This window comes from Microtus oregoni, unplaced genomic scaffold (assembly GCF_018167655.1).
Source record: "Microtus oregoni isolate MIOR12 unplaced genomic scaffold, Mior012 000016F_ref0000370, whole genome shotgun sequence".
Lineage (NCBI taxonomy): Eukaryota > Metazoa > Chordata > Mammalia > Rodentia > Cricetidae > Microtus > Microtus oregoni.
The window spans coordinates 30,610,433-30,629,341 of record NW_024543075.1 but is presented as its reverse complement, the minus strand read 5'-3'; the positions used below and the strand labels follow the sequence as shown (position 1 = coordinate 30,629,341).

The 18,909-nt window shown below is 39.0% G+C and overlaps 1 protein-coding gene across 1 annotated transcript in view; it reads left to right on the top strand.

Annotated features, from left to right (window-relative positions):
* Positions 1-18,909, top strand: part of Pde3b (phosphodiesterase 3B) — a 137,013-nt gene that overhangs the window by 69,524 nt on the left and 48,580 nt on the right. The gene's annotated exons all lie outside the window — the stretch shown is intronic.

Genomic DNA, 18,909 nt, shown 5'->3' with positions numbered 1-18,909 from the left:
AGGGCTACTGTAAGATAAAATGTTAAGAAAACGTTTTTACAGGCACCGTGCTATTTTCCTAGTTCTTTCTGGAAGAAATGCCTTTTATTTCTTTAGAAAACAAGCCATTTGACAAAACCAGTGAGCTCCCACCCCCTTTTGTGGCCCTCACTCAGCATATTGTACTTGCTCAAATTGAGTAACTAGTTTCTAATTGTTACTTTTTTATTAAATTTGGAGAATTTTCAAAAAAACTTTAGACTTAAAGAATATTTGTTCATTGTGTTACTGTATTTCTTTTAAGTGGATAGAAAAGGTAATAAGAGTAAAGAAGTAGGAAGTAGAAAATAAAACCCAGGGAAAAGGGGATGCAGGGAATGCAAATGGCTTTTACTGCTAGATACATTCTCATATACAGGTAAGTGAATGGTAAGGAAGGTAAATTGATATAATTATAAATTTTTATTTCTCTTTGTAAAAGGCTTTTTTTCATCTAAGAAGAAATAGTTAATTTAAAATTGTTTCCTTGAATGTTTGTCTATATAAAGGTTTTTCTTTAGAGTAAGGTTAAGTACAGAGGAAGATGAGTTACTTTGATTCTCGTTTTTTTTTATTTATTATGAAGTGATCTTACTGCATAGAGTAGAATTGTAAAGGGAAATTAGGTTGTTGTAAGTGATGTGATATAAAAACATCGTGACTGATACTGTTGAGTGTGAGAATCATGGTGAGGGTAGAAAACCAGACATATCCAGATTGGATTGAATTAGAGTGAAATGGGGAAGGAGAGGAATTTTTAAAATTATTTGTTCATTTAGCAAGTTAATTCATCTATATTTCATTATAATCATTATTAAAAATAATACTAATACTGATTTCATAATTAAGGTTGATTATATGAGTATGAGTGTGTGTGCACGCACGCACGCACACGCACGTTTTGTGCCTACCTCACAGAGTGAACATGCTATGGTTTGCCAGACATGGACTGAACCCTTTTGAGGTAAAATTTGTTTAAATAGAAGTCAGTCACAAATCTGAGGACATAAAGAGATTTATTAGCTTATCTGTTCACAATGTTTTCTCTTTCAATTTCATGGCTTCAATTATATTTAGATACTACCTACAGTTCTTCATGTCCTGTGTCTGCAAATGGAAACCAGCAGTCTTTGTTTCTGGACTATAACTGGCATTGATAATTTCCATGCTAGAGATGGCAAACTGTAGAGGTTGTTCTTTTGAAGTTGAGCCCTTATAGGGAATTACCAAGATATTTTTCTTGCTTTATTTTCGCTTTTATGCCCCTCACCCCCTGGGGAGTGTGCTGTCCCTCTTCAGTACTGCTTTTGGTTAAAGATTGCAGACAAATCAAAAGATACACGTATCAAAAGAGACTAGCAGTAGAATTCCTAAGCAAAAGGACTTCTGGCAGATAATGTTTGTATTTGGTGGATTTGTTTTCTCTCTTCTATAGGGAAATGATTATTTTACCAGTAAGTCTGGTGGTTTGGGTTCACAAATCTTAAGGAAATCAACAGAAATGTGTGTTAGTTTTGATAGGGACAAAGTATACCCAAGTTGTCTGGTTCCTTTGTTTTACTTGATTTTATGAGGTGTTTGTGGATCTTTTAGTTGTGTGCATTGTGCAGAGCTGCTTTAACAGCCTCCTTAGTCTGTTTGGACCAGATATCAGTAGATGGTGTAACTGTACTATTTAGAGAGTCTGAGTTGTAACATTAGAGTGACTGAATTATTGTAAGTTACATGGAACATCTCTATATTTATTTATAAAGACCACCAATCTACGTAGACAATTTTTAATTTTTAAAGGCCTTATTTTTTAAAATTCATGAATTAAAAAACATAATTATTACCTATTTAGCATAGTGGAAGGAAATGAAATTAGAGGAAGTGAGTCTGACTTCATATTCTGTCATTTTGCAGTAACAGATAAAACTTAGTTATGATAGCACTGAAAGACTTAAGGGCACAGCAGAAAACAGAATTCAGTCAAATATAGTTAAAATAAGAATGTTTTAATAAAAAGTCTTCTAGATAATGAACACAGTTCAGAATATGGCTAAAGAGAAGACTAGACAATTAGAGACTTGCAACAGTAGAAAGCTGTTATCCTACCTGTGGCTTGAAGACCACACAATATTTTCAGAATTTGATCATCACTGAAGCTGTGAAGGAAAGAATCATCTAGTGAAAACTGTAGTCTTAAAGGACCAAGTTGTTGCCAGAAAAATGGTATGCAGATCCCGGGAAGTAGCATGGAAGAATTAATGTAAGTTTCTCCTCCTGAATTCTAGTTTCCTGCTTTTGGCTCCTGCTGTGGAATTTAATCTAAGCAGAAACCAGCTGTACTGTTGCTTAGGTGACACAGAATATAGGGCTTATTTTCCCTGTAGTTCAAAGGAGAACAAAGAATGGGCCTGGAAGGCAAGAGTTGAGTAATCTGTACCAACCTCTTCTCATACATACAATCAGACTGTCTAGCTCCTGTACTTTTACATGCTCTGCCAAGCACCTGCCACACTGTTAGCACACAGCAGTAAATAAAAAGTCTGAGATGGTATTTCATAATGACTAGCAACCCCTAAAGCACCAGAATAAATCTAAAGTATGTCTAGTCACATGACTTTAAACATCTAATTTTTTCTTCTGTGAAGAAGGCCCAGAATGGAGAATTATAATAAAGATTAAAGGAGACAATGTATATTAAGTATCTCACATTGCATTGGTATATACAATGTGGTGAGAATCACCATGACCATAATCCTATTGGTTACTAAGAAGAATAAATAATACTAGTCTAATCCTAGTCCCTTCCCTATCTCCAAGCCCCTTACAGACCCTTTTCCCTATCAGATGTTCTGAATGGGATTCTTTTCTTTTTGTTTCATGATAATCAAACTTTGTTTGCATGTTAGAGTCTATTATAAACTAGAGCTTTAGTTAAACATTTTGTTCACCCTTTTATGTTTTATGTTCAATAAACGTTGAGTTAAATGATTATTTCCACTGGGCCTAAGATAGTAGGCACAGAAATAGAAAAACTGAAGTACTGAAATTTGTTTAGTTTCAATAGCATAGATGTGAACAAGAGGCTCAAAAAAATAAAATACAGCATGTTTTCACAGTTCACTTGGGAACGCACCACAGTAAGTACTCTTTGAAATTTGACATGTGTATGGCAGTTCTGTGAGTCTGATTTGAGGATGCATATATGTTTTTCTTTTGGGGTACATAGGGAAAAATGAAGTAAAACCTCATTGACGTAATTGAACTTGATAACATCTCCTGGTTGCACTGCTGATGATTCGCTGTGGTTTTGGTGGTTTGTAGAACTCTGTAAAGCACGTTAGACTTGTAAACATATTCAAACAGAAACTTTGATCAGGATTCAACTTTGAACCACAAAGAAAAGATGAATTTAAATAAATGCAGCCTCGGGTATAACTTTATCAAACCAACTAATGTTTTTTTAAAAATCATATATATTTCATATGTCACTTAGAGAAAGCTATAGTATTCTTAAAATTACCTTCAATGTATAGTCATAGTTTGTGAAAAAGATAGGTGTTTCAAATAATGCATTGTACTGGCATTAGGAGGATATAGTAATATTTAGAAGTACACTATTACAGAGATGGTTTTATTTGTGATTCACAACTCAGCTTCACTCTTCTACTTAGGTTATTGTAGTGGTATGGAAGTTGGCATTTAGTTGCCTATAGCTTTGCTGACTTGGAAACTGTGCATGCAGAACATTGGCTATCTACCTGAAAGCAAGATTTCAAAAGAGCTACACACTATGTAGGTGAAATAAATAATCGCACCAATGCTTGTAAAACTCAAAATTTATACCTGCCATATACTGTGTGCTCAGTATGTTTGATAGACACCCACCAGTTTTAGGTAAATATATAAAAACAAATTTTTACTACTCTTATAAACTAAAAACAGAATGTTTTTGCCTTACTGGGTGTTGTTTGCAGTAACTAAAGCATTTCTAGTTAGCTCTGTGATAAGTAAATAGGTTACATGCTTTAGGTTCATTTATATCCTGTCATTTTCTGCTTCATTTAAATGAGAAAAAATTAAACCATAGTTATACGAGGGGAGGCACTCAGTGTTTATTACTGTCGGTCCTATACATTTGTGGACTTTGGTGTTATAAATATATTTTTCACTAATATCTACTTTTAGTCTATTAGTCATTAAATTGATGAGCTGTATCATACTTAAATTTTGAGAAATAGAACTATTTCATAGTGTTTAAAATATTTTAGTAATTGCTCCAATTTTTTTTTGTTTTTTTTGAGACAGGGTTTCTCTGTGGTTTTGGAGCCTGTCCTGGAACTAGCTCTTGTAGACCAGGCTGGTCTTGAACTCCCAGAGATCCGCCTGCCTCTGCCTCCCGGGTGCTGGGATTAAAGGTGTGCGCCACCACCGCCCGGCTAATTGCTCCAATTTTTAAAGCATAAGAAAAAAGATAATCTGTAGCCAAAATGTGTTTATATTTGTGCTGTTTATATTGAATCATTCCTAACATGTTTTAAGTACTAGTTTTTTCTTCAAGTAAAAGAATTGGGTAGCTGAGCATGATGGCACAACCTATAATAATCCCAGCTCCTGGGAGGCGGAGTCAGGAGGATCAGAAGTTCAAGATTTGAGGCCAGCTTGGTCTGCTACACAGGGCCCTGTCTCACCCTCCCTAATTTAAAGCAGTATGCATATTTGTGTTATATGGCACTTTTTCGTTCTTAATGAAGCTTTTCGCTTTTCGGATAACTGATGGTGTCTAGGAACATTCCTTGATTCCAAGGCACACTTCCAAGTCTATACTAAAGTTTACAATACAGTGACTGAAGAGGAAAAAGCCAGCTTCTATAACAAGGGTCTTTTGTGACAAACATGTAGAAAGTTAGCTGCTGATCTTTGTGTGTGGAGTGCACTTTATCAAGGGTTGGTTTGCACTTTACCTGAGGTTTTTCATCAGCAGTGAAGTAAAATGTCTGTACAATTACTCCTTCTCATTGTGTGCTTTTTCTATTCTGTCATGTCTTAAGCTGTCACATGGTCCATATATTTTTTTAAAATTGATCTCTTTTCTCTGTTTCAGCCTAATGTTGATGTTCCTTGTGTTTAGTTTTGCCAACTCTATCAGCAGTGGCTCGTCTTTTTAATGTGTTTTTGCAATGAGAAGTATAGAATCTGAATGGTGACATTGATATTTTTTTTAAATTTAGACTAAAAGTACTTTCATCCATGAAAACATTATTTTTTGTTCTAGAAAAAAATGTTAGTTCACCGAAGAGATCTTCATGTTTTCTATAAAAGTTTCTATGTTTTCCTATCATTATTTAACAAGTTTCAAAGTAGACAACATACAGAAGCAGGTAGAGGAATAGATTGCCATTTGACAGCTTAGATAACGGCTATGGCATGTCTTAGTGGCAGTTCTGCCTTCATGAGCATGGGTAATGCTGCCACACCGCAGATTTGAAACATTTAGACTAGGCATTTGTTCTGAGTAATGTCACTACATTTTTTAATGATATGAGTCTTTAGAAAAGCGTAGTTTGAGCCATTTATTATTTCTACATGGGATATAGAATATAGCACAACTAAAGCACAAATCTAAAATGTTTGATTGACATAAAAATACTAATTATTTTGTATTCTTATCGAAAGGCAGCTTTGGATAATAGTGTGATTTTTATAAAAGTAAACTTTTAAAATGATAATACTGAAACTTATTTGGAACTCAGAATTAAATTTATATTTCGCATGTATGAAATACAGTATTTCTTCTGGGAATTCCGATCATGCACCCCAGTTCACTTATCTCTCTGTCCCTCCATATCTGCCCCTCATTCTTCTAGTGTTCTCCTCAAAGGAAATCTAAAAAAGAATAAAAATAAGATAAAAATAAAAAATAATAAAAAAGAAAAACATTTCACGCCTCCATCTTTCCCACTCTCCATTGCCTTTTCATTCATCTTAGTGGAATTGGGAGCTGCTGTGTATCATGGAGTATACTCTTTTGTCCAGATAGCTTTCCTTGCAAATACTCATTGTGTAATGTTGGTCAGATTCATGGCCTCTGGCTTCGGTACACCATCATTACTGGACCCCTACTGACATTCCTCTGTGTTGTCCTGCTGTTGCCCCAATCACAGAGATCCTGTGGCTGTAGTTTCACACATTCCAACAAGCCATAGACTGAATAGATGTGATTGTGCCAACTCCAATTGTTGTAAGAAGGCTGCTTGGTCATTCCAACCACTTGTCAGCTCAGATCCGAAATAACCACGCAGAAACTGTATTAATTAAATAACTGCTTGGCTTATTAGCTCTAGCTTTTTATTGGCTAGCTCTGACATACTGTTTTAACCCATCTTTATTAATCTGCATATCGCCAAGTGTCTGTGGCTTACCAGGTAAAGTTCTGTCCTGCATCTGTCTCTGTTGGGGCTACATGGCTTCTCCTGACTCCGCCCTTCTTTTCCAGCATTCATTTTAGTTTTCCCTGCTTAGCTCTACTCTACCCTGTCATGGGCTCAAGATAGTTTCTTTATTTACTAATAATATTCACAGCATACAGAGGGGAATCCCACATCATCCAAGCACCTTGTGGCAGCTGAGTTGTTCAGTGCAGGCCACTGGAACTACTCTCAGGCGGGTAACGGGGCCAGCTTTCCCATGTTGGGGTCATCAGGGTCTGTCATCCCAGGACCAGGGAGGTCGTTAAGAGGGTCAGCTCTCCTCAGGGAATAGGAGCAGGCTAGTCCAGGCCAGTGAAGGGTGGGGCATGCTCAGCAGGGCCCTTATACTTCAACACAAGGTTTTCATGGGCCCCTGTGGTAACACAGGCAGTGGACATTCACACAGACCCCAGGTGCTGCAGAATCAAAGACCTAGATGTGGTCATTGCCAGCAGCTTGGGGCTGGATGTCACCATGACCCAAGGTGACAGTGCAGGCCTCTCAGATCTGGATGGGCCCAGCAACAGCTTAGTTCTTAGGCTCCAACCTGGCCTCATGTGGCAGTTCAGGCCTTGGAAATCTGCACTGCCTTTGATGCTAATAGAAGCCACAAACCTCAACACAGATTCTGGCTGTGGCAGGGACATGGACACAGAAAGCCCTGCCCCCTACCACAGCTTGGGCCCAGACAACTCCGTAGCCACAGGTGGCAGCGTGGGCCACTGAGGTTGGCATGGTCCTGGCAGTGACATGTCCCTCAAACTCCAACATGGCCCCAGGTGGTGTCCCAGAGGCTGAAAGTTCTTCTGCTTTTGGTGGCAACATGGGCCATGGACACCACCTCAGAGCCAGGTTGCATTAGAACCACAGAACCAGATATGGTCCTTAGTTGCATCCCAAGCCTGGATGTCACCATGCCCTCATTGCCCAGGCCAATGAGTTCAGCATTGTCCCTGCGCAAGATAGCCCTGGGACAACAGCATGACCCCAGATGGTGGCCCAGATCTCAATCATGTGCCCGACTTTCAATGGTACAATGGTGTTCTGTTTTTATGATCAACTCTTTCAGCTTCCACATATGAATGAGAACATGTGGTACTTTTCTTTCTGTGTTTTGTTTGTTTCAGTTGACATGTCTTCTAGCTCCATTCATGTTATTGCAAAAGACAGTATTTCATCCATTTTCATGGCAGAATTATATCTTCTCATGTTTAGCCAATACATTTTCTTTATCTTACCATATATGGAAATAAAGATTGACTCATACTTACTTTGAATAACACTTCATGGGAGTGCAGATAGCTCTGATAAACTTACTTAAATTCCCTTGGACCTATATCCAGTAGTAGATAACTGGCTAATGTAGAAATTTCATGTTTACTTTTGGACAGACACTCCATACTATTTTTCTTAATTTCTGTGCTAGTTTACTCTCTCAACAATGGTGTATATAAAATTGCCTTTTCTTGTATCTTCATTAGAAAATTTTATTATAATTTCTCTTTGTTCTTGAGAATTTTTTTCTTTTTTTTATAAATTTATTTATTTATTAAAGATTTCTGTCTCTTCCCCGCCACCACCTCCCATTTCCCTCCCCCTCTCCCAATCAAGTCCCCCTCCCTCATCAGCCCAAAGAGCAATCAGGGTTCCCTGCCCTGTGGGAAGTCCAAGGAACCCCCACCTCCATCCAGGTCTAGTAAGGTGAGCATCCAAACTGCCTAGGTTCCCACAAAGCCAGTATGTGCAGTAGGATCAAAAACCCATTGCCATTGTTCTTGAGTTCTCAGTAGTCCTCATTGTCTGCTATGTTCAGCGAGTCCGGTTTTATCCCATGCTTTTTCAGACCCAGGCCAGCTGGCCTTGGTGAGTTCCCAATAGAACATCCCCATTGTCTCAGTGTGTGGGTGCACCCCTCGCGGTCCTGAGTTTCTTGCTCGTGCTCTCTCTCCTTCTGCTCCTGATTTGGACCTTGAGATTTCTGTCTGGTGCTCCAATGTGGGTCTCTGTCTCTGTCTCCTTTCATCGCCTGATGAAGGTTAATCAGGAGGATGCCTGTATGTTTTTCTTTGGGTTCTCCTTATTTAGCTTCTCTAGGATCACTAATTATAGACCCAATGTTCTTTGTTTATGGCTAGAAAGCAAATATGAGTGAGTACATCCCATGTTCCTCTTTTTGGGTCTGGCTTACCTCACTCAGGATGAATTTTATACATGTAAATAATAAAATGATTATATTTAGTCTCATTTCCCTTGTCTAACTTCCTGTGTATCTCCATAAAAACGCCCTCTCCAATTTACATCTTTCTCCCTCCCTCCCTCCCTCCCTCCCTCCCTCCCTCCTCCCTCCCTTTCTTCCTATAACCCACTAAATCCAGTTAGTCCTTTCAGTTTATACATGTATATAGAGCCATCATTAGAGTGTGGGTAACCTACTAGTGGAAACACCATCTAGATAGGGTTAGGGTTAGGTTTGAGAACTGAGTGGTGAACCGAATTGTGACCTGAATTGCAAACCATATTACTGTTATTCTTGGGACTCTTCCTCTCCCTTGGCTGTCAGTTGCCAGTAGCATCTTAGTAAGGAGTAGAAGGAAGCAATGTAAAAAGAAATGGGAAGAGAAATAAGAGGGAAACAGAATGAAAGCAAGAGGAAAGGAACAGAGGCAGTAACGGGGTAAACAAGAACAAAGTATAATGGATATGTGTAATAATGAAACTTTCACAATGAAGCTCATTTTATATAACAAATGATAATGTGATCAATTCATCAAAAAGAAATAATTCCAAGCATATATTCATCCAGTAACAGACTACCTCAATTATTGTAAAACAAACAATATTGAATTTAAGGTGGTCACCTACAGTAGCAATAGGGAACTTCAATAGTCCATGTTCATCAAGGAACTGAAAGTCCAACAAGTGACAATGCTAAATATAACAGATCTAACAAACACTCACAATTCTACTGCACAATTACTTTCTTTTCATCATCCAATAGAATGTTTTCCAAAATAAATTGGTAGGCTATCAAGCAAGTCTTCTCAAACATTTGAAGACTTAAATCATACTATGAATCTTCTCTGCACAATAAAATAAACAGAAAATCAAGAGGAGAACTTTAGAAGTTGTAAAGATAGAAATTAAACAGTGTTTTGGGACAAACAAAAGATCAATGAAAAATGGGAACAATCTTAAATTTCTTTAAACAGATATAAATCGAAATACAGTGTACCACAACCCATTATGTATACTAGAACCTCAACTGAAAGGATAGTTTATAGCAGTAATCATGTGAATCATTAAAAAAAGATTTCAAACAACTTAATGATACAATTTAAGGATAAATAAAACAAGAATAAATTAACACCAAAATCAGAAGGAAGAAATAAGAAAAATCAGAGAAAAAAATAGACACTGAATGAACACAAAGGATCAGTAAAAGAAATACTGATTTAAAAAAAATTATTTACTTATTATGTATACAATATTCTGTCTGCATATATGCCTACAGGCCAGAAGAGGGCGCCAGACCTCATTACAGATGGTTTTGAGCCACCATGTGGTTGCCAGGAATTGAACTCAACCTTTGGAAGAGCAGGCAATGCTCTTACCCACTGAGCTATCTCTCCAGCCCGAAATACTGATTTTTGAAAGATAATAAAGTCAACAGCATCTAGCTTGGTATGAGAAAAAATGGAGAGAAGATCCAAATAAATACACCAGAGATAAATTAGGGACCTACAATTTATACCAAAGAAATAAAAGCATCTTGAGTGACTGTTATTAAGAACTTTTAAAAACTTTTCTTAATATTATTTATACATTAGTAAATTGGAAAATTTAGAGGAAATGCATTTTTCTTGATATACAAAAATTGAACCATGCGGAATACCTGAATATATCAATAACCTTCTCTAAAAAGAAAAGCCCAAGATTGGATGATTTTGCTTTTGAATTGTAACCAAATTTTAAAGAGAAAAAAAAAAGAGTGTCACTTGATTTCAAAGTATTGAAAGGGAGAATTTCCACACTGATTACATTGGCTATACCCATTTCCATCTTTATGTGTCTTATTTCTTTATATTACTTACTCCCCTTTTAAGGACTTTATTTTTGTTATTTTAAAACTTTATTTCTTTCTTTATGACTGTCTAAACATTCTCTTTGATCTCCCAAGTCTGTGTACATTTTTAAACACACTATAACCCATGTAAAGCTTTTTTCCCATCTGAATCTCTCTTTATTGTGTATTTGCATCTTTTTCTAACCTCATGAGCCTTTTAAACTGTTGAATGGCATGACTACGACCCAAGCCTCTGCTTCAGCAGCTGACTTCTTCTTCGTGCTTGGTTTCCCAAGAACCTAGCTTTATGACAGAGGTACTGTGGTGAGAACCTTGTTTACCACCCCACCTCTGGGAAGTTGTTGGACTCATGCTGCCATTGAGTAGTATACTGCCCAGATCTCATAAGCCCCAATTAAGTGTTCAGTAATAGGGCCTCTTAAAAGAACCACCCTGTTTTTGCCACTAGCATTGAGTCAGGAAGCCATCTCTTTTTTTTCTTTTTCTTTTTTTTATTTTAAATTTATTTATTTATTAAGGATTTCTGCCTCCTCCCCGCCACCGCCTCCCATTTCCCTCCCCCTCCCCCGATCAAGTCCCCCTCCCTCATCAGCTCGAAGAGCAATCAAGGTTCCCTGACCTGTGGGAAGTCCAAGGACCGCCCACCTCCATCCAGGTCTAGTAAGGTGAGCATCCAAACTGTCTAAGCTCCCCCAAAGCCAGTACGTGCAGTAGGATCAAAAACCAATTGCCATTGTTCTTGAGTTCTCAGTAGTCCTCATTGTCTGCTATGTTCAGTGAGTCCGGTTTTATCCCATGCTTTTTCAGACCCAACCACTCTGGAAAACAGTGTGGCGGTTTCTCAGGAAATTCGGGATCAACCTATCCCTGGACCCAGCAATACCACTTTTGGGAATATACCCAAGAGAGGCCCTATCATACAACAAAAGTATATGCTCAACTATGTTCATAGCAGCATTGTTTGTAATAGCCAGAACCTGGAAACAACCTAGATGTCCTTCAATGGAAGAATGGATGAAGAAAGTATGGAATATATACATATTAGAGTACTACTCAGCAGTAAGAAACAAGGACTTCTTGAATTTTGCATACAAATGGATGGAAATAGAAAACACTATCCTGAGTGAGGTAAGCCAGACCCAAAAAGAGGAACATGGGATGTACTCACTCATATTTGGTTTCTAGCCATAAATGAAGCCATCTCTTAAAGGACCATGTTTCTGTTTCCTTTAGCAGACAGCCTACCTGAGAAAAGTCAGTTACCAAAAAGCCATGTTTTATTTTCGTTTCATATTTTATTTATTTCTGTTGGGATAAAGGAAGGGTGGATATGGGAGCAGGGAAGTATATATCCTAACTAAGGGAGCCATCTTGGGGTTGGCAAGAGACTTGACTCTAGAGGGGCTCCCAGGTGTCTAGGGAGATGTCCCCAGTTAGTTCCTTGGGCAGCTGAGGAGACGGAACCTGAAATGATCCTATGCTATAGCCATGCCGATGAATATCTTGCATATCACCATCTGGCGATGGATGGAGATAGAGACAGAGACCCACATTGGAGCACCAGACTGAGCTCCCAAGGTTCAAATGAGGAGCAGAAGGGGGGAGAACATGAGCAAGGAAGTCAGGATCGTAAGGGGTGCACCCACCCACCGAGACAGTGGGGCTGATCTATTGGGTAGCTGGACTGGGACTGAAAAAAGCACGGGACAAAACCGGACACTCTGAACATGGCGGACAATGAGGGCTGATGAGAAGCCAAGGACAATGGCGCTGGGTTTTGATCCTACTGCATAAACTGGCTTTGTGGGAACCTAGGCAGTTTGGATGCTCACCTTACTAGACCTGGATGGAGGGGGGAGGACCTTGGACTTCCTACAGGGCTGGGAACCCTGACTGCTCTTTGGACTGGAGAGGGAGGGTGAAAGGAGTGGGGGGAGGGGGAGAGGAATGGGGGAGTGGGAGGGAAATAGGAGGCAGGGAGGAGGCGGAAATTTTTTTCAATAATAAAAAAAAAAGAACCCCCTTTTAAAGTTTTGTTAGGTTTGGACTGGAGAAATGGCTCAGTAATTAAGAGCACTGACTGTTCTTCCAGAGGTCCTGAGTTCAATTTCCAGAAACTACCTGGTGACTCATAACCATCTGTAATGAGATCTGGCACCCTCTTATAGCCTGCAGGCATACATGAAGATAGAACATTTTATATATAATAAATAAATCTTAAAAATAAATAGCTTTGTCAGGCCTTTGTGGAAAATCTAGCCCTACATTGGGCACCATTTATAGGCAGAAGTTTCTCTCCCACCTGCCAGTTCCCAAATAAGCAACATGGAAACTCAATATTAATTACAAATGCTTGGCTGATAGCTCAGGCTTATTACTAACTAGCTCTTGCAACTTAAGTTAACCCTTTTCTATTAATCTATGCATTGCCATGTGGCTCATGGCTTTACCTGTCCTCCAACATGCCTGACTCCATCTGTGTCTCTTGCGAACTCCACTGACTCTGCCCTTCTTCCCAGCATTCTCAGTATGGCTGTCCCATATATACTTTCTGTGTGACATTTTCTCTTTGCCTTTAATATTTAACAGCCTGATTACAAAGTGCCTATTTGGATACCTGTGAGCTTTAAATCTGGATGTTCATACTTTCTGAATATTGGATTTTTAAAAATATTATTTAAATGAATATAACTCTTCTATGCATTTCTTCTTTTATTTTTCTATTATAGCAATATTGCTATTATTTCTTAGGTTTATGGTGTTTTATGTTGAACTTGTATTCCTTCTTTACTTCTTTCTCTTCTTCCCTTTCTTCCATCTATTGCTTAGTCTAGCCTGTCATTAAAGCTCTCAGCTATATTTGTTATTCATTGAGTTCTTTATCTCCAAAATTTGTTTTTTACATAATCTCTGTATTTTTAATGAATTCTTTCAGATCATGAATTGCTTTTGTAATTTTGTTGATTTGTCTGTAATTTCTTGTGTCTCACTAAATTATCTTAGAATTATTCATTTTAATTATTCATGTAGTCTGGCAGTTTCCCTTTTCCTCCTGTTTGTTGCCAGAGAACTTTTATGATGTTAATTTTAGTTTTTAAATGTTTCTTTTGTTCTTACTTTGATATTTGTCTGTCTGGAGGATTGGTTGCTTTTACTAATTTAATAAGGTGGCTTTTTTAGAAAACTTTTCATGTATATGCTTCTAGAGTGTTGGTTGAATAGGATATGTGGACATTGGCTAAATAATGGTTGAAATAGTGTAGTAATTGTGTATCCTAACCAGTAATGGTTAATGGTGGTCATGGCTGTGTGTTGCTTTGCTCTCAGTTGGAGGGGTTTGTGGGATTACTCTATTAGCTGTGATGAAACTTTGTTAGGCAGCGTGGTTTTCGCCAATGGCTGTGTGTGTGGCATGTCAGATTTGTGGGTCATTTGTCTGTAGTGCAACTTTAGTGGTGTTGGAAAGGTATATCACAGTATACATGACAGTGTGGGTGGAATGCTGTGAGTGCCCAAGGGCCACAGGCAAGGAGATAAGTACTTACTTACTAAATTGAAGTTTATTGTGTTCATTCAAAAGGCTCAGGATCCAAGTTGTTCAGTGTAGGTTTTTAGCTTTTTCCTGGGATTAAAGGTAGAGCCACCCAACCACTTCTTGGTCTTGGCAGGGCTATATGGATGCTTCCTGAGGTTATGTGAGGGTGGACAGGAGCCACCAGCTGTTCCTTGAGGCTGTAAGATGGCATCCTGGCAGCTCCCAGGGGGGAACTGGCAAGCTGATCCATTTGGTAGAAAGGCCTAGCAGTGTGTGGAACCCTTAGGTTAATGGGAAGTGTCACGCAGTTACTGTTTCAGGAGGTGGGCTGAGTATCCTGACTACTTCATGGTGTTGCCAGATGATGAGTGTGATCACAAAAGAGCTACTTTTTGATTAGTTGGGTAGATAGGACCTCCTGGTTGGTTTATGTGTGTTCCTTTGACATGCTAAGTGTGACCGAGCCATGCTTCCTTAGAGCTTAGCTTCTAATTGTTTGTGTAGCTGAGGATGACCTTAAAATTTTTTACCATCTTGCCACTATCTTTTTTTTTTTTTTTTTTTTTGGTTTTTCAAGACAGGGTTTCTCTGTAGCTTTGATGCCTGTCCCAGAACTAGCTCTTATAGACCAGGCTGCCTCAAACTCCCAGAGATCCGCCTGCCTCTGCTTCCGAGTGCTGGGATTAAAGGCGTGCGCCACCACCGCCCGGCTATCTTTTAACTTCTGGAATTTAAAATGTCTACCACCATGCTGAATTGTCTTATGTGTTGACGAGAACTTTATGTATGCTAGGCAGGCATTGTACCAACCGAGCTATATATTCAGCACCAGCCTCCCCCTCTTTCCAACTTTTTAGGACAGTGTCTCATATATACCAAATTTGACTAGAACTCATTATGAAGCTGAAGATGTTAATTTCTGGATTTACCCTTTTATGGACCACAATTTGCTCTAAAATACAGACCTAAATGTGGACTCCTGGTACATCATTCCTTTTTTATAATTATGTAGAAAACTTCTTTTCCAAAAGGTCTCTAATATTGTTGTTATTAGAATTACACAAAAAGATATTCTATTAGCTTCCTGTGGCTTTTCCTGTATCTGTTTTTTTTTTTGAAATAAGAGAGAATTTCATCTTAAGAACTGCTGCTTTTTGATCATTTTGATCCTATAGAAAGTAGCTGAAAATAATGATATGCTGATGCTTAAGAATTGATTTGAAGCCAACTTTTAGCAAGTACAGGGATAACAGTCCATGTGGAGTGAATTTGTTAAGGGAAATGGCCTGCAGTAGAAAATGCTACTTTTAGAGAGGGTCTAAAAGTAGTGAACAGAGAGGAAAGACACTACACACTGTAAGGTTTAATCAACTTCTAGGATTACAGTGGCTTCTGAGTAAGCCACTTTTCATTTGTCTGAACTCAGAATGTAAGCAAAGATGGGATCGATTTTATAAACAAGCAGCAGGATTTCTTTATCCCCAAATCTCTCAACCTATTTTCATTATAATTACCTATTCCTAGCCAGGAAGCTCTTGAGATATCTTTTGTGTGTGGGATGATTTTCCTAGATATTTTAATACCAAAAATGTACAGCATATCTCCTTTATACAGTGTATCTATTATGCTGTATAGCTTTTCATTAAGACCTCTTGGAGGGGGAGGTCTCAAGTTCTCAAGAATCAGTCTTATTTGTTTAGGGGCAATGGTACCTCCACCAAGAACACTAGCTATGACTACAGATACGGTTTTTGACATTAGTGTAGAACTAACTGAAAGAGTAATGTTGATTGATCAGATGAGTCAGTGAAGTGGGAGAATATTTGGTGATAAACTATACCAATGTAAGTGTGCTTGTGTTAATAAACCCATTTATCTTTGACCAATGCGTCTTGGAAATGAGACATCAGCATTTATTTGATGGTATCTTTGTGAAAGAACGATTGAAGTATAGTCACATGATATAGTACAATTTTTCAAGCTTATAGATAAGAATGAAAATTAGTAGATTATGGCCTATCTCTTAAGTAATTTTTAGTTACATATAATGACTATTTTCACTTATCTGTTATAGATTCTGTTGGTAAACGTGAGAAAACATCAGATTTAGAAAAATCATAGTAACGAGAGGAATGGTGATTAAGCTAGTGATATTCGCAGTCATCAAGAAGCTTTGTCATTCTAAAATAAGGACAGAATTAAAATATTACAGCTAGATCGCCAGAGTGAGTCCTATACAGACAGCATGCAGAGAATGGTCCTACCAGTCTGAAGTAGAGGAGAATCTCGGGGATTTAGGTTATTAGTCTTAATGTCTTAAACTGTATTAGTGTCTTTAGAATCCAGATTGCATGCTCATTAAGTCACAGCCTAAAGTAATTATTGCAGTACTACACTTAAGGCCATAGGAAGCAACTGTATAAATGTAATAATTTTATCCATTAACTTTATCTAATGTAACTTTGTGTCGTTTCATTACAGCCATGTTTTGGGTACTGGTTCATTCTCTTAAGTGGATATAGTATGCTTGGATTTTCTTTAGAAAGAAATAAATTTCAGTAGAAAGAAGAAATTACTTTCTGAAGGATGTTGTAAGAGATAGTAATAATAAACACAGCCCTTTTTTGAATGATAAAGGTGGTGCCTTTTCTAAACTAGCAATCACCAAATTATACCCCACTGAGACTGTCCTCTTAACAGCCTGATTCTGAACTGTTTTTCATATTTTTAGAGATTTTTAAAGGAAAAATAAGCAAGAAAGCAAACAAACATAAAAGAATATGCTATAAAGATCATATTTGGCTTGCAAAGCCTGAATTCTGTTCCGTTACAAAAAGAGCTTTACAGCAACTAGTAAAATGTTGGCATAATGACCAAATAGGTAACACATTAAGATTTTTTGCGACCTTTCCTTTTGCTGTTGCAGCTATTGCCTTGAGTATGCTCAGCCTTTCAAAAGAGGCTTGCCTTTTATGTTTTCTGCTGAGACAAAAAGGAGGTCTGCTTGAACCCCAATAAGACCAATAAAATTGCCACTGCTAGTTCCTACTAGCAGATCTGGAAGCTGATCAAAGGCGGGCTGATCATCTGTAAGTCTGCTACTGTCTGTTCTCGGGCTTGATGCCAGGAAAATACACCTGGGCTAGAGGAAGGGTGTGTGGGCATAGCGAAAGGGTGCTCGTGCTTGAATTGCCGAGAAGGTGACTTGGATGAGAAGGATCGGCTCCTGCAGTGTCTTCTCAGGAGATACTATGAACTTGAGATTAACCACTGCATATATCATAACCTTTAGGGAATATGTTTAAAAACAAACAAACAAAAAACCGAGCACCACCACAACCACAACGAAAACAAGTGGATTTTTACAACCAATCTCTGCCATTAGGTACCACATATAACAGCAGAGAAAAAGAGGCCATGGATTTGAATGAGAAAAAAGTGAGGAGGAATATATGGGAGAAATATAAATTCAAAAACAATTTTTAAATTACACTAAAACCATTTAAAGAGGATGATCAAGAAATAAAGCTTCCCTTTCATGACTTCCCTCACATGTTTGCATAGACTGACCTTAGTGATATGTAACATCAGTCAGTCATTAAAATAAAACAAGCCTTTAAAAAAGATTTTTTTGCAACTAATAAACTTAAACTCAAGGTTTATAAAAAAACATAAAAAAGTGAATTATACAGGAAATTTTAGGATTTTTATTAGAAATATAATAGATCTATTCAATATTAGAGTTAAAAACCTTGTAGAAAATGACCATTACAAGGAATTAGTTAAGTAAAAAGAAGAGACTTTAACTCAAAACAGTTCATAGAAATTTAGGGTATGCCGATGTTCATGGCCCTGCTCGCTTATTAAATTCAAGTTAACTTTGTCTTGTTGAATGCAGTGACTTGCTGTACTAGACCAGTGGGTAGTCAGAAAGCCTACAAAAGTGGCAGAGAAAGCAAGTGTTGTTCTTTTTTAAAAAATGCTGCAAGATCCCCGCGGCAGTAGGCAGCAGAAATGCTGTAAGTCCCAAATGGTGGCGGCGGGCCATGTGGTGGCAGACAGCAGGCCCTGGGAGCAGCCAGTCCCAGGTAGAAATGGCTGCAGGTCCCGGAGCGGCGGCCTGAGCAGTGGCGGAGGGCCATGTGGCGGCAGACAGCAGGCCCTGGGAGCAGCCAGTCCCAGGCAGAGACAGCTGCTAGCCTCTCTCCCCACTTCTCTCTTCCCCCTTCTCTGTCTCTTTCTCCTCTTCTCTACTCTTCTCTTCTCTTCTCTCTCTCTCTCTCTGTCCCCCCCTTCACCCTTCCTCCTCCATAACTCCCTAAATAAACATTCAACCTCATCCTGCATGTCGTGTCTATCCATGTTTCTGTCTTATGCCCGCCCGCCATGTATCTCCCAGCCTGGAACCAGCCATTGCTCGTGGACCAGCACCCTTCTCTGCCTGGGGCCCACTGCCTGCTGCCACATGGCCCGCGGCCACTGCTCTGGGACCAGCAGCTATCTCTGCCTGGGACTGGCTGCTCCAAGGGCCCACTGTCTGTCGCCACATGGCCCGCCGCTACCACTGCTTGGGCCACCGCTCTGGGACCAGCAGCTGTCTCTGCCTGGGACTGGCTGCTCCCAGGGCCTGCTGTCTGCCGCCACATGGCCCGCCGCCACCAGTCAGGCCACCACTCTGGGACCGGCAGCCTTTTCTACCTGGGACTGGCTGCTCCCAGAGCCTGCTGTCTGCCACCACATGGCCCGCTGCCACCATTTGGGACCTATAGCATTTCTGCTGCCTACTGCCGCGGGGATCTTGCAGCATTTTTAAG